The sequence below is a fragment of the Belonocnema kinseyi genome, chromosome 10 (genome assembly GCF_010883055.1).
Source record: "Belonocnema kinseyi isolate 2016_QV_RU_SX_M_011 chromosome 10, B_treatae_v1, whole genome shotgun sequence".
Lineage (NCBI taxonomy): Eukaryota > Metazoa > Arthropoda > Insecta > Hymenoptera > Cynipidae > Belonocnema > Belonocnema kinseyi.
This window is the reverse complement of record NC_046666.1, coordinates 68,439,086-68,456,070: the sequence shown is the minus strand read 5'-3', so window position 1 is coordinate 68,456,070 and position 16,985 is coordinate 68,439,086. Positions and strand designations below refer to the sequence as shown.

Here is a 16,985-nt window from a genome sequence, read left to right as displayed (position 1 = left end):
CTAGTCGGGAGTGGTGCTGACTGAAAACAGATGATTTGGAGCGATTCGCGCGCCATCTGTTGGTCATTCTAAGGACTTATTGAACTACCCTCGTACCATATTTTCCTTCCTTTATAACTTTTCTCTCTACTCCTCCTAGCAAGTCCAAAAAACATTGCCTCCATTCTATCATTTCTATATCTTGGTTTACTCTTTTTTTCTTTTTCTTTCTCTATTTACTATCTTCCATACCTCTTCTTCAGTCCGTAGAATTTAAATTACTTTTAAGATTTTAAAGTAATTTTAAAATATAAATAATGTTCTTGAATTCTTTAAAGTCTGTTAAATATCTTGAAATCTTCGGAAATTTGTAGAAATCCTTTGAATTCTAATGAATTTTTTAATACACATATTGATTTTTTTATCATTATACCATTAAGCCATTATTTCCCTTTCGGGGTAGGCGTGACTCGCTCGGCGGGGAAAGGAGTAATGTGGAGAAGGGATAAAGAATTTTCAGATTGATCCATAATTCTCGTATTATTTATATAAATAAGACGTTCGTTCCACAACGCTGCTCCGACCCAGGTTGCTGAACAATCTCTCTAGCAATCACCCTAAGTGAAGATCCTCACAAAGTCGTTATGTAAGGTTCCCCACTTGGGTCCGTTAGTGGCCAAGGTCTTTTGTTTTAGGCTTTATTCACTCTACTGACACTCTTTTTATTAACTATTTTCCGCCATACTTTTCTGTCCTGGCATACTTCTTTGGCTTATTTTATGTTCATGCATTTTTTCATGCAGACTCTCGTGTTTCTATGACTTCTTATGTCTCTTCTAACTAGAGTCTCATTCACAAATTTCAACCATTCTTTCCGCGGTCTGCCTCAGGACACACTGCCATTTACTTTATTTTGATACACTTGTTTCGTTAGTCGTTCCTTTACCATTCTCTCAACATGCCCAAACCATCTTAACCGATTTCTTTCCTACGTGTCTACTAGCATCTCTTCTGCACCACATTCTTTTAGAATTATCTCGTTACTTACTTTGTCCATCAGAGTTTTCCCGCATATTATGCGCATGAATGTCATGTCAGTTGCGTTAATTTTACCCATATCTTTTTCTTGATAAGTCCACGTCTCGCTGCCGTATAGTACAGTTGGTATAAATATAGAAACATGTATTGCCATTTTAGCTGTATTTGACATATTGTTACTTCTGATAAGGGGACCTACTCTACCAATAACCTTCTTACCTTAGTTTATGTGTCTATCTAATTCCTCATCTATCTTCCAGTCCCTAGTAAATAAGCTACCAAGGTATACGAACTTATCAACTTATTCAATTCTCTCATCATTTAATAAAATATTGCATAGCGTTTTCTCACTCTTTCCTTCGAACACCATAGTTTTTCTTTTATTTGCATTAATTTTGAGACTCATGCTCTTCATGCTTACATCTAGTTTATTCAACATCCTTTGCAAGCCTTCGATAGACTCTGCCATAACAACCTTATCATCTGCGAACGCTAACCCACGTACCCTTACTGTTTCAAGATCCACACCCTCTTCGTCGAAGAGAGCCATTCTGAAACACCTTTCCATAAATAATATAAATAACCATCAAGACATAACGCATCCTTGTCTAACTCCTTGAATAAAAATCGAAACAGTCACTCAATTTCCCATTCACCCTTACACTCGCTTTGCTACCCGTATATATTGTTTTTATAGCTTGTAGGAGCCATCCATTGACTCCATACTCTTTCAGGACTTCCCAAAGTTTACTTCTATCTATCTTGTCAAAAGCTTTTTCTAGGTCAACAAATGCACAGAAAACTTTTTTTCCTACTCTCAAACTTTTTTCTGTTATTTGCCTTAAGCTAAATATTTGATCCGTACATGACCTTCCTGGCATAAGCCCACGTTGGACTTTCCAAATCTTTGCTTCTGTTATTTTCATTACTCTACGAACAAGTATTTTTGAGTATATTTTACTTACGGTACTTAATAAGCTAATCCCACTGTAAATATTGCAGTCGCTTTTATCATCCTTTCTTTTGTATATTGGTACGATAATCGCTTTTTCCAATCGTCTGGGACGTCTCCCATCTCGAAACATAAATTTATCAACTCGCACAGTCTATTTGGTATGTACTCGCCACCGTGTTTAAGCATTTCAGCGTTAATAACGTCTACCCCGACAGCCTTACCGTTTTTCAAGTTCTTTTTTAAATCTTTTATAATGTCTTAAAATATTTTCGAACTTAGTTTAAATCTTGTTTAATCTCATAAAATATTTTTTGTTATACTTCCAGCTAGGATAGTTGAGAGGTGTTAGGAATAAGGAATGCGAAACTTATAGGGTTCGAAACCCAAGGCGAATACAAATTTATATAATAATAATAGCGTGCAATTATAAACATTGTAGTGATTGTATTATATTTATTGAACTACCCATCGTATCTTCTACTATAAGATTAGTTCTATAAAATTTGATGGATATTTTTTTCCGTATAATTGTCGTAGTTGGCCCGATTTTGGGAATGAGGATTGTACCAATAGTCGGCTAACATGGTCGGCCCAAAGTTATATTTTCGCGTTGGGCCGACTTCTGTAGTCATGGTTGGGCCAACCATTGTAGCCAATAGTCGGCAAACAGAGTTGGGCCATAGTTATCATTTCGGTATGTTGGCCAATGCCTGGTTGAAAAAGTTAGCTCAACTCCGAGAAAGTTGGCCCAACTATGGCCCAATGGAAAATTCGCACATGGGTGTTTGCATAGAAACGCTATGATTAGCATTTAGATCCGGGTTCTCAGTAATTTACTTCCCAATAGTTTTCGCACTAGGAGTATTGTAAGGGTTATTTTTAAGTAGAAACGATTAAACTTTTATGTTTTTGCATAGCAACTCCATAATAAATACTTTTCTCATGTTTAAGAGTATTTTTCCTCGCATTAAGCACTATGAGCATTATGAGCGCTCACAGGGTTATTTTGAGTAAAAGTGGGTACATTTTTATGTATTTTCATAGCAAGGCTATGATGAGAACTTAGATCAGGGTTCTTAGTAATTTTTCTCGCCTGAGATACTTGAAACATATCTCTATACAAAAAATAAATTCGTTGGCCCTAATGTTTTTTGCGCCAGGAGTCCAAAAGGGGTTATTTTAAGTAATAGTGGCTACATTTTTATGAATAAAATTGGCTACATTTGCCATGCAAGACATATCTTCATACAAGAAGTGAAGTCGGGAGACCTAATCATTTTTACGCCTGCCGTGGTAACAGGCGGACCGCCATTTTAACGACTGCATAAGGGTTTCCTATGAAACCCTAAAAAATAATTACAAGCGACTGTTTGACAGTCCTGATTATTATTGGCAGTTAATGTGTTTATTATTTTAATTAAAGTAATACCCTAACTTTTGATTTTTTCAAAATCCCTGACTTTTTCTGCCCAAAAAAATGCCCTGAATTTTCCCTGATTCCCAAGTTTTCTTTGAATTGAGACAACTCTGCTTACAATATTGGTTGAGAAATCTTTAAAAAATAAAGAATGCCTTCACTTCAAGGTTTTAGAAAATAAAAAAAAATCGGGATTTGGTTAAACACCCTAGAGGCCGTCTTAAAAAATATTAAAATATTTGATATTCAATAAACAAAAATGCAATTTTATCATAATTCTAAGCGTGGTTTTGCACAAACCAAAAGTTTTTGCCCCAAAGTCTTCACGCAAAGATGATGAGATCGAGAATCACTTACTTTTTGTTGATAAAAAATATGTGATTTTCAACAAAATTTAAATCTAAGAGAAGCCGGCCTTAAGAAATATTATAATATTTAATATTCAATAAACAAAAATGGAATTTTATCATTATTCTACGCGTGGTTTTGCACAAACAAGACGTTTGTGTCCCAAAGTCTCCAAGCAGAAATGATATGATCGAGAATCACTTACTTTATGTTGCTAAAAAATATATAACTTTCAAAAAAATTGAATTCTAAGAGAAGCCCCCCTTAAGAAATATTATAATATTTAATATTCAATTAACAAAAATGCAATTTTATCATTATTCTAAGCGTGGCTTGGTACAAATGAAACGTTTTGGTCCCAAAGTATTCACGCAGAGATGATTTGATCGAGAATACGTTATAAAATTATTTTCTCATAATTTGTAATATTGTTCCATTGTGAAGTGCTTAGAATTATACAGTCAATTAAGAAATGTAGCGATTATTATTTTTCAAATAGGCGGTCATAAGCAGAAGTTTCGTCTCGCTAAAGCTTTAAAATAAAGTCCCCGACCTTGCCGACATTACAGTTTTGCGGAGATGGGCTTAAATTTGATTTTTATTTTTATTGTCAAAACATACATTGAAAACTTAATTAATAAGAGATTGAACTTTGTGAGTTCATTAATTCATAAATAAAGTAAATTAATTTTATATGCTGAACTATCGATCCGTGAAACGAGAATACATCAGCAGTGACGACTGGCGGTAAATCAAGGAACTAAAAAACCGTAATTTCTACATTATTTCGCTTGGTTTATTTTGGCTTGGTTTGTGCAAAGCGGTGTTTAAATAAATAAATCAATCTTTTTTCGCTCATAACATGTTTATTATTACTTGCCGGATGCTGGGCTTCTCGTTATTTGATGATCAAAAATTTTCGGAATAAGAGAATCTAACATTTTGTTTAAAGAAAATTGTTTATTAATTATTTTGATTTTTTAGAGAAGCTCGCCATAGATTTCGGTTAAATTTTTACATTGCAAACAAAATAATTTAAATGCATGTATTATTCTGGAAGTGGTTATGCACAAACTGATCTAAGAAAGTTACCGTTTCACTTTTAAAAAAAGAATTTTTCACTTCAAGGTTTTAGAAAAATAAAAAAAGCGGGATTTGATTAAAGACCCTAGGGTACATACATTTGTTCGCAGAAGTATTCTTTTGAGTAAGCGTTAAAGCAGAATGTAAGTACAAAAAATGAGAGGAAATAATTAGAAAATAAGGGGAAAAAGGAGAAATTTATCGAAAAAGGGGAACTTTTCAAAAAAAGGAAAACCGGGGAATAAGGGAATGGTCGTGAAGCCTTCATATGATAAAAATCTACTTTTGATAGTGCATAATTAAAAATGAGTCTGAGGTCACTGCCCAGAGAATTCTCTGAGACTAAGCCTCTTCCTTGTCATTAGAGTGACATTTCTGGGCTTCAGTAATCCTTCACGAAACCAGCTTATTTATCTAATTAACAGGGGTGAAATTAGCCTTGAGGAAAGAGAAATGTCTTCACTGCCATCCTAGAGGTCACGTGCATATAAGGTGAGCTTCCAGGAGACGTTATTCGATACGGCTCCTAAAGAGAAGTAATTGGCATCATACTCAGTACACAAATATGCGTACACGAATACCAACACGACTCGTTATCATTCCTCTTTTAGTACCTTCCTTCCTTCTGACTTTCCCTCCAAAGGTTCAGCTTCTTTTCAAGTAAAAAAGCATCTAAAAAAATTATAATGATAACAAAAAGAAAAAACGGAAAAAAGGAAGAAGATGGTAGATTATTTCAAGGGGAAATATTAAAAATGAAAATTGTAAGAAAACTTGAAACTACTCTTTGGCCATGCCTATTCCAGGGTCTCTACTAATTTTCAGGGCTCTAAAGTTTGTCATAGATATGGATTTCAAACTTTTGCAATTAATTATAAACAACCTAAGCGTCCAATCCAAAAACTAAAAACACCGTTACGAACAAACTATGCGTTCAATAAAAAAAAACAGAAAATACTTTCAACATAAGCGTAAATTTGCGTGATCCCCTATATGAATTTGAAAATTTTGTGACTAACTAAAAACAAATTAAGCATCCGATAAAAAAAGCAAAATAAATGTGGATTCGTCTCCGAAATATCTAGGTTCACCTTTTTTTTACCATTTTTTAAAAACTTTGCAAAGCATGGTAACGAAACTAATCGTCTAATCAAAAAAACCCTACAAATTATTCTTTTGGGGATACCTGTTGAGTAAGTTTGCCAAATATGAAAAAATCGTCTTCAGGCCCACTTTTAAAATAACTCGATATTTGATGTTTTTTTTTTTTTTTTTGATAAATTTAGGTGATTTTTTCGAAAGGTACAAGTAATAAGTAAAGTTTTCTCTAACAAAAATGTTTTATTCTGCGTTCAAAAAAAGTTTTAACGAGATGAATAATGACCGTGTTTCCCATCCGTGTTAGATTTTGAAAAACGCGCGAAACGCATTGGTTTTTTTTAAATTCTACTTTTGTTGTTTGACATGTCCCCTATCATGTCCCCTATCTGCTCTTCATGGAAGTATGAATATAAATGAATTAAAACAGATAACATTATCTTTAAAACTGAAAAAAATATTCTAGCTCTTAGAGCAGGCTGCTATTGGTGGAACTTTATTATAGAAAGGATTTTTTATTTAAAACTTATTTGGTATTTTTTCCATGAGGAATTTTCACTATTTTCAAACGATTATTCTTAAAAAATAAAATCCTCAAAAGTCAAGGTTTAAAATCATAATTTACAGAAAATATATAAATCTTTTATTGCTAAATAATATATTTCAATTGTATCAATACAATAAATGAGTTTTTGCATGATATTACCCAGGAGAAAATATTATGCATAGTTTATACATAGTGTGAAGTATTATATAAAATATTAATTTGTTTTATACATTTTTTGTATAAAACAAATGAATAATATATATAATACTTCACACTATATATAAACTATATATAATTTTTCCACCTGAGTAGCGAAAAAGAAATTTAATGAGTTGTTACACTAGAGACAAGATATCATTCGAAGATAAAAAGATTTAACGTTCTGTTTTTTTACAGAAAAATCTCTTGAGGATGTTATAACTTCAGATGCATGTATGCTAGAACATTCTTTTTTTTTGTTGCTCAAAATCTTCATGAGTTTTAGATTATTATTGAATATTTTTAAACTAACTAAATATCTTTTCAACTTATTCGCACTTTTTCTAAAAAAATTTATCTTGCAAAACAGAACAATTTTGCTTTAACATCTTCTACATATTTTTTCGAAATTTTAGAACGAGAATAATCCTTTGCAATTTTCTGAAATGGCTTTCAATTCTCTCTTAAGACTCAATTTAAAACAAATAAAATTATTTTGAAGTTTTCCCAGGAAGCGTAATTTAAAAATTTTTTAAAACCTTTGCAAAATTTTCAAAACCTTATTTGTTAGAAATTTTCGAGAATCTACTTTCTGTTACAATTTTTCAAAATTTCAAGTTTTAAATTATTTTAGACTTTTTCAATAGTTCTCAATATCTTTTGAAATAATTGAGTTATTGTAAAATTGGTTAAAATCATGTAAAATTACAAAAATTGTCTTAAAATCTTCCAGATTCTTTTTTAGCATATTTTGCAATCCTTTATATATTTTAAAATAAATTTTACCATGATATAAAATAAGTTATATAAAAATGTTAATTTACTGAATTTATGGGGCAGAAAATTCGTTATTTTTATTAATAGTTAACAAGTCCGCAAAACTTTCGGAATTCTAGACTCTCCATCCCCTGCTTGTCCGATTTTGTCTGATATACAGAACCCAAATAGACGAATTAAAAAAAATGTACCTCATTACATGGAAATTATTGAATTTGAAAAAGTGGATATTCGAAAATGGATGTACGCCTCCCCCTCCCCCGGCCACTTTCGCCCGATGTTGGTACCCCTCCCCCGGCTACCCAACTGTGGACGTATTTTATGGACGGCCTCCAATCAGATCTTCGACTACAATGTGTACGAGATCTCGTGACTACAACTACTTAAGAAAAGAATAAACATTTATTTGATTTTTCTTGTTATCGCGATTAATAAAACATATTAAATTTCCCAAATCTTTATATGTGATTCCCGGCTTGAATTTTTATTCATGAGTTATTCTGTTTTTTTTAACATCCAGTTTTTGCCGGTTTTCCGATCAGTAGGTATCCTGTTGCTCAGATGCAAATATAGTTTTAAACAAATGCTCTTTTAATTTAGTTCGAAATAAAGCTTGAAACTGAGATAATTTTTCCACTCTGTAAGAAGATGAATACAGTTTATTTTTCAGAACTTATCGAATTTAAATCCCTGTGCTAAAATCGTTTCATTAACAACTAATTGAGTAGAAATGAGAGAGTATTTTTCTGTTGGATAAAACCGCAATCAGGTCAGCGATAATTCAACCTTTTACTGAAGCGTGAGATAAATTTTTGAAATTATTACTTTAGACGTTAACGTCAATTTATCACGTGACTATTGCGGTTAGCAGAAATTAGAGCTTGATAAAAAATGACCTTTTTAAATTAGAGGAAATTAACTGCATTAAAAAAGGCATACACACCACATTTGAGATATCCATCTGCTGACGCAAATCCTTAACGAACTAAATAACGATAAGTGTCGGTAAAATGAATCTGCTATTTAAATTTTGGTTCCTTTAGAAGCTTTCCAGAAATTTCTAGTAGAATGAAAAAATATTTTATCATTCCATTATAAATAATAATAAACTAGAAGTGTTCGCAGCTAACACATTCCATTCGCAACATGAAGTTGATTAGCAGATATGCTTTTATTATTTAATTCCTTTTTTTTTATTGGTTATTTTTATTATTTTAAGTTTCAAAGCTAATTGAAGTGTAAATTAAAAAAATTAAATCTTATTGGTCAGTATTCAGTTAGAAACTTTCAACATTAGATGAAGAAAGCTGGATGAAGCGGAGATGAAAGTGAAGTTACGATGAAAGAGAAAAGACTAAAGGAAATTCGCGAAGTGATGATAGAGGTAATGGGGATTTATGAAGAAAAGCAGGAGAAAGGGGAGAGGAATTAAAGAAGGAAATTAAGCGGGAAATGGGTGAAGTTAAGAAGGAAACAAAAAATAGGAAGAAATTAGGGTAAAGTTAGAAAAGGGGATGCAGTCATTAGAACAAAAGCTAGGCAAGCAGGAAGAAGATAATAATAAAAAGGTAGAGGAGATGAAAGGTAGGATGAAGAAACTTGAAAGATCGAACCGGGATTGTGGTGGGGGCGAGAGTGGGAATAAAGTGATGGAAAGGCTGAGAAAAATAGAACAAAGAATAGAAAGGAAAGAGAGGGAGGGAAGAAAATTAAACATAGTGATAAAAGGTATAAGATTAGAAGGGGAAGAGCTGAAGAAAGGGGTGGACGAAGTAACAAAAAGGATTGGTGCTAAGGTGGAGATAGAGGAAATGCGAAATGTAGGAAGGGAAGAGCTAAGAGGGGAGATTATGGTACTGGTGAAATTAAAGAAATGGGAACATAAGAGGGAGGTGATGACAAAGAAGAGGTTATTATATGGAAGTCCAGAGAGAATAGCGGATAAATTGACATGGGTAGAAAGGAAGATGCAATATAAATTGAGGAAAATAGCGGATGATGAAAGAAAAAAGGGAAAGAGAGCATGGATTAAGTATGGAAGAATACAAATAGACGGAGTGTGTTGGGATTGGGATGAAGAAAGGGAACAGATAGTAAGAAATGAGGTGCAGGGAAACTAGGAGAGAAAGGAACAGGAGATAGGAAAATAAGAAATAGTAGGAAGGGAAAAAGACGAAAAATGAAAGTGGGGGAGAATGGAAGATTTTTTACTGGAATATAGCAGGATTGGAGAGAAAGGATAGGGAGTTTGTGCGAAATTTGACACAATGGGATGTAGTCATAATGATGAACACGTGGCTAGATGAAAATGGATGGGAAAGAGCAAGGGGAAGGTTACCAAGAGATTACAAATAGCAAGTGGAAAATGCAAAGAGGAAGAATAAGAAGGGCAGATAAATGGGAATAATGGTGATGGGAGCAAGGAATGAATGTATAACAGGGAAAGATAAGAAAGACAGGAAAGAATAAAAAGAAGGATTAATAGTAGAAGAGGTAATGATGGGAGGAGAGAAGTGGAAGGTAGTGGGGGTTTATGTGAACGGTGATATGCAGGAGAAAGCAGAGGAGGCTGATAATAGGTGGGGATTTCAATGCGAGAACAGGTCACAGAACAGGAAGGGAATGGGGAGAAGAGAGAGGAAGAAAATCTAAAAATAAGGTACTAAATAGGGAGGGAAAAAACTTGTTTAAGAGCTTGGAGGAGTTAGGATGGTATATTTTAAATGGAAATACAGAAGGAAATGAGAAAGGAGAATATACACGCTCAGGAGGTGAAAGAGGAACGGTAATTGATTTTGTGCTAGTGGATGATGAGGTAAGAGAGAAGGTTAAGAAACTAGAGGTAGGTGATTATATTGATTCGGATCATTTCCCCTTAATAGTGACATTAGAGAGACATAAAAGCAATAGCAGTATGAATAAAAGGGGAGCAAATGTAAAAAGTGTAGGAAAAGGCGATTGATCAAGGGAAGAAAAAGAACAGTTTAGAGAATAGGTCAGAAATATCAAAATGGGAGAGGGAAATATGGACGAGGAGATGAAAAAAATGATAGGAGAAATAAAAATAGGATTAGAGTGCACAAACAAAAATGAAGTTGGTAAAGGGGGGAATAGAAGTGGGTGGGATGAGGACTGTAAAGAGAACAAAAAGGTGAGAAACGAATTAAGAAAGTGGGGAAAGAAAAAAGTAGTGGGGAAGAATATAGGAAAAAAGAAAGAGTATACTGAGTTGTGTTATAATAAGAAAAAGGAAGAGAATAAAGGGTTTGAGGAAGAGGCGGAGAAGGCTAGCACGGAAGAAGAGATATGGAAGGTAGTAAATAGAGAAAGAAAAAGAAGAAAAAGAGTAAACCAAGATATTGAAATGGTAGAATAGAAGAAATATTTTTTGGATTTGCTAAGAGAAGTAGCGAGAAAAGTTATAAAGGGAGGAAAATATGGTAGAGAAAGAGATGAGGAAGAGTCCATATCAAGGGAAGAAATAGTTAAGGTTTTAGGAATAATGAAAGATGGAAAGGCACCTGGTATAGATGAGTTTCCAAATGAAGCATGGAAATATGGAGGGGAGGAACTAGAGGAATGGGCATGGATAATGTGTAATAGATTATGGATAGGAGAGGGGTGGCCAGAGTTGTGGAGAGAAGGAGTAGTTATACCAATAGTAAAGAAAGGAAAAGAAGAGGAGGTTAAAGACTATAGGGGGGTGACGCTGATGCCAACACTGTATAAAGTATATGTAACTATTTTGTCGGAGAAATTGAAGATAGAAGTTAAAGAAAAAAATATCGATTCACCGAATCAGACAGGGTTTGGAAAAGGAATAGGGGTAATGGACAACCTCTATGTTCTGAACTATCTAGTAAATAAGAGAATTAAAAGGGAAAAAAGGGCAATGATAGCAATGTCTGTGGACTTTAAGGCGGCGTTTGACTCATTAGACCGAGGCGAAATAGAAAAAGTTATGGTAAAAAAGGGCATAAGAGAGGGATTAATAGAGAGAGTATCAGAAAATTTTAGAGAGGCAAAAAGCAGGGTAAAGGTAGAAGAGCAAGTAGGGGATTGTTTCTGGTTGGTGAGAGGTGTCAGATAAGATATCCTTTGATCCCACTTTTATTTAATTTATTAATATCAGACTTGGAAGAAGAAATGAGGAGCAAGGGTTGATGAGGAGTTAGGATAGAGAAGGAAACGATACATGCACTGGCATACGCAGAAGACATAGTGTTGATGGCAGAGGATGAAGAAGGGATGGCGGGATTAATTACAGGATTAGAGAAATACTTAGATGGGAAAAAACTAAATGTAAACGTGGAAAAGACAAATATGAGGTTTAGAAAAGGATGGGGAAGGAAGAAAGAATGCACAAGGAGATGGAAAGGAATAAAGTTATAAGAAGTCAAAGAGTATAAATATTTGGGATATTTCTTACGAACGAATATAGATCTTACAGCTCATAAAAGAGAAAGGATAAAAAAGCAGCAGGGGTAATGAAACAGATATGGGGAATAGGAAAAAGAAGGTTACAAAAAATTGGAGAAGGAGAATGTGGTTATTTGATACGCTGGTATGGCCGGTATTAGGTTATGGAGCAGAGATATGGGGATGGAAAGATAAGAAAGATATTAAGAGTTTACAAGAAAGGTATATAAGGTGGACACTAGGGGCAGACTGGAGGACGCCAGGATGTATGGTGAGAAAAGAAGCGCGAAGGGATAATTTAATTCGTTAACCAGAGGGCTTTTTTTGCACCACTTAACAACAGGGATGGAGGGGGGGGGGGGTCAAATCGACCCAACGTTTAAAAGAATCGAAACGTGTTCCTAAAAATCTGAAAAAATTAATAGTTCTTGTTTGAAGAAATTTTCACGGAACTAAAAGCCTTAATTTTTAACATGAACTCATGCATTATTTTAGGTGTGAATGTAGGAGGTTTTGATAGAAATATACACATTTTTCTATGCAAAAACATTTATTTAGTAACAATAATAAAAAACATTTTTTGACTAAATATGTACACAGAGGACCATGATTTTTCTTATTCAAATAATATAAAGTGAAATCGTGAGGTAAATGCACCTGTTATTGTTCGTGCTCCTATTATCGTGCTAACTTGATTGAAATGTAATAAATAATGAATTTTTATACTTTGACTTATGAGGAGTAATAAGTGCATTCACCTTTCTCTCGCTAGTACAGAAAAAAAGAAAAATAGTAAACTTACCGCATTTGTGATCTGTCGAAATATATACGTAAGCCGTAGTGGGGGGGGGGGGGGCAAATCGACCAGAACTGCACTTTGACTGAACCCTATAGCTGACTAAAGGATACTAGCGAGACGAAACTGTGCGTCAGGCTTCTATCCTTGAATACAATTTTTTAGGTGTGGGTAAGAACCGGTCTTCTTGCTTAGTTCGAAAATGTCGCCGATTTGAAATTTCGGCCTGGGTCAAATCGACCCCCCCCCATTGGTTAACGGGTTCAGTATTAGAGCGGGAAAGAGGGCATGGAAATTTGAGACGAAGCTGAGGGAGGGAAAAGGAAGGGAGTTGGCGAGAAAGTGTTTGATTGAGGTAGAAGAAAGGAGAGGGAGGGCGATCGAATTAACGAGATGGGAAGAAGAAAGAAGGGAGTTCTTTAATGATAGAGAAATAGAGGACGGGACTGGAGCAAACGATGAAGAATTGGAAAAAAGGGAGAGGGAAAGACAATTAATAGAAAGATGGGAGATGATTGAGGAATCAAAATACAATAAATGGTATAAGATGATAAAAAAGTAAGAAGTGCGAAAATATTTAGAAAAGGGACGGGGAGAGAGAAGATGGACTAGAATAGCTAGATTTAGATTGTTAAACCAGGTAAGGGAGGGGATGTACTGGGAAAAAGAAGAGAACAGAAAGTGTAGAATATGTGAATGGGAGGAGCAAACATGGGAGCATGTATGGGAAGGATGTAGGAGAGGAATGGAAGATAAAGGAAGCTGGAAAGAAAATGTGGTTTAGATTCTAGGGGAAGATAGATTAGGAGAAAATTGGATGAAGGAGTTGGAGGGTGCTAGAGGAGCGAACGAGAGAGAATGAAAGAATGCACGTGAAAAAAGGTAAATGGAGGTATAAAAAAGTTAAAGAAAAAGGAAACGGAAGTCGCTTAGATTAGAAGCGTAGAAATTGTAAGCAATGGTAAGGTAAAAGTTAAGTAGACTAAGATGCGTTTGCGTTCTCATGCTCTCTCTCTCTCTCTCGCTTGCACTCTCGCTTTCGTTCGCTCGCTCACTCGTTTGCTAGTAAGTCCTAAATTGCGCTATCGCAGGAAATAGAGATAAGGAACTAGATATAAGACTTATGTGAATAGTTGAAAATAATTGTATATATAGAAAGAATAAGATTTAAAAAAAATATAGATATAAGCGGAAAAATTGTAAGGAATGGAAGTCATGTAAAACCTTAGGGGACACATTATAAACAAAGAAGAAGAATAACAGTCAAAATAATTTGATTAAATTTTTTAATCTTTTTAACCGTATTGCTTGAAAAAATATTTATATCTCATGGTTTGAAAAAGAGTTAAAACGAATGCTTCGTTAAATAATTAATTTAATCTGCAATGCACATACCTGCTTTAATAAACGTTTAAAAGTAAACAATTTTAAATTAAAAAGTTAAAATAATTAAAAAATCCCATATCAAAGTATTCGACATTAAACAAGCTGTAAAATTATTCATTTTTTTAACTTAAAGGTGGACTATTTTTAAATTTAAAGCATTTAATAATGATAGTTTTTTATTTGAATTTCTAAAAAATGGTAAAACATTACCTTTATAGCTTTTAAAACTTAAAATTTGCAGCTTTCAAAATGAAAAAATTAAACAATTTTATTACTTTCTTCAAAATTAGGAGTTTTACAATTAGAGCAATGCAAATTTATTTATAATCCTGAAATATTCTTAATTTCTTGAATTCTGTGAAATCCCTAAACTCTTTCAATTCCTCTGAATTTCCTACATTATTTTAAAGTCCTTGCAATTTAGGAAATTCTCAAAATTTACTTAATGCTACGAATTCAGGCCATTACAAGTCAGATAGATGGGGGAATTACCACGGGATTTAGAGAATTTGAACGAATTCAATGAATTCAGATGATTCAGAGAAATTCAAATATAACAGAGAATTTGGATGAATTCAGACGATTTCAAGGAACTTACAAAATTTAAAAGAATTTGTAAACTTAAAAACATTAAAAACAATACATAGAATCCAAAGAACTTCACTATGTAAGAATATTAAATCAAAATGCTCCACAATTCACAAATTTCATAAAATCATTAAAAATTATATATATTTTTAGATACTTTTCCAATTTTCCAAGCCAGTTATCACATTACTCTGTGAAAAAATAAGATATTTTTGTAAGAAAAATAAGAGCATGCCTCTTAAATGATTACTTGGCAATGTAATGTTTCCTACTAGGGGTGATCGGGACGGGACGGGATCCCGGGGTAAAACGGGACAGCCTTGTTTCTTTTAAATATTAAAATTCAGTAGAATATTGAATAATAACCAGTAGAAGAGCTGACTCGCAAGTTAAAAAAATAAACAAATGAAAAATGTTAAACAATACAAGAAAGCAGTATAACGTTGAAATTTCAAAAGGTAAATTCTGTTACTTTAAGTTAAGTTTAAATCGAAATCAATTAGTACATATTTCAGAATATGTATATGTTTTTATAATACTTATCCTGAAGATTAATTATTGAATTTTATTTTAATAAGTGAGTTTTATGCAATTTTTGAAAACAAATACTTAATATTCAGATATAAATGAAACATATAATTTGGGGCAGAACGGAACACGTACTGGGGCGAAACGAGACACTGTTTATCTGACTGTCATAACCTTTTAACATCTTTTTTCAGCTACTAAAGTGTTTATATTTCGGAATATTGTTTTTGAATACTCCGTGTGGAAAAATTTCGTGGCAGTCTTATGTAGAGAGATCGGCTGGCTAGACCGAATCTAGACCGTCTACTTAAGACGGTCTGACAGGGTGCTGCCCTTGGCCCTCTTAGACGGACTCGATTGCAAAAATTTCAAAGATTCATCGAAGCGGTCTGGCTGGACCCCTCTCAGACGGTCTCGGTTGAAAATAGGAAGTGCTATCGTGACAGTGTATGGTGTAATCCTCAGCAGACAGAAATGATTGGAAAAACCTAAAAGAATATTAAAGTTTGCAGGAAAGTTTTGTGTTGAAGTCAGATTGACACATGTCTAGGTTTGTATACACACTGTTTTTTTGATAATTGTTAAGCAATATAATATCCACTTATATGAGATAAGATTAGTTGATTCTTTCTCAAATTGCAACCTAACCTACAAAAGACCAGAGAGGAAGATTTTATATATGTCTTTACATCGTACTGAATCTATTTCTAGCCACATTTTTAATAAAAACGAAGATGGACAATAATGATTTGAGAAGAATGTTACTATATGTTGTGTTAATTGTCGCCTATCCCTGTGCGCCCGTAGGATGGCCATACTTATGACCAATGTCGTGAATTGTCTGCTATTTTGTTATCAACACAGCAGTCAAAATATTCTGCTTTGAAATTACCCAACACAATAAGGAAAGAATCCATGTAATAGTATTTAAAACTTGATAAAAAATCGATATCGATCAATGATTTTGTAGGTTATGTTAATTGTCGCGTATCACTCTGCGTCCGTAGGATGGCCGTACTTAGGGCTAATATCGTGAATTTCCTGCTATTTTGTGATCATTATTATATAATAGTTAAACTTAAAGTAAACTAAATTAATTTTCAACAAAAAACGAATAAATGATGAATCTTGAACTGAAATATTTTAATTTAATCCTTGCTTGCCACGCATCTATAGAATAACATACTTGCCACACCGGGATAAGTTTTTACCCCATGACGAAAACTGTCATAAAAAATAAACTACTGAATATTTTAACTTGAAATTTTTTTAGAGCATATTGAAATTCTGATTTAAAAGGTAGTGTACTATCTGTGAAGTTCTGATACCTTTTTCCCTCCTCTTTCTGTACGGTCCAATCTAGACCATCACGTGGTAAAAGCGTTACACGTCTGGCCAGCGTCTGATCAGCTCGTCTATTTTGGACGAGCTGATCAGCGGCTGGTCAGCGCCGTCTAATCTAGTCCATCTCATGGTTTAGGCGTTACACTTCTGGCCAGCGGCGCTATTAGACCGCCTGTCCAGCGTCTGACCAGACACAAGACGGTCTGGCCAGCGTTTGGCCAGCGCCCCGAAATTTTTCCACACGGGACCTTAGCAAAATGTTTTTATAAATATTATTTTGAACATTTTAATATCTTCGTCTAGGGAAATGACTTTTTGAAATATTTCTGGAGTTTCGAAAATGAACCTTATGACATTTTAAAAAAGGTTAATGTCGATCAAGATTTGTACGAGGGTGGATTGATAAGTTTCCGGCCTGACCAAGAAAAACAACGTTTTTAAGAATTTTTTTTTTTTATTTCTCAACATAATCTCCTCCAAGGCT

At 33.9% G+C, this 16,985-nt stretch overlaps 1 protein-coding gene across 1 annotated transcript in view; it reads right to left on the bottom strand.

The window, feature by feature from the left end:
- LOC117181567 (protein timeless homolog) overlaps positions 1–16,985 on the bottom strand; it is a 384,720-nt gene that overhangs the window by 38,133 nt on the left and 329,602 nt on the right. The window lies entirely within an intron of this gene.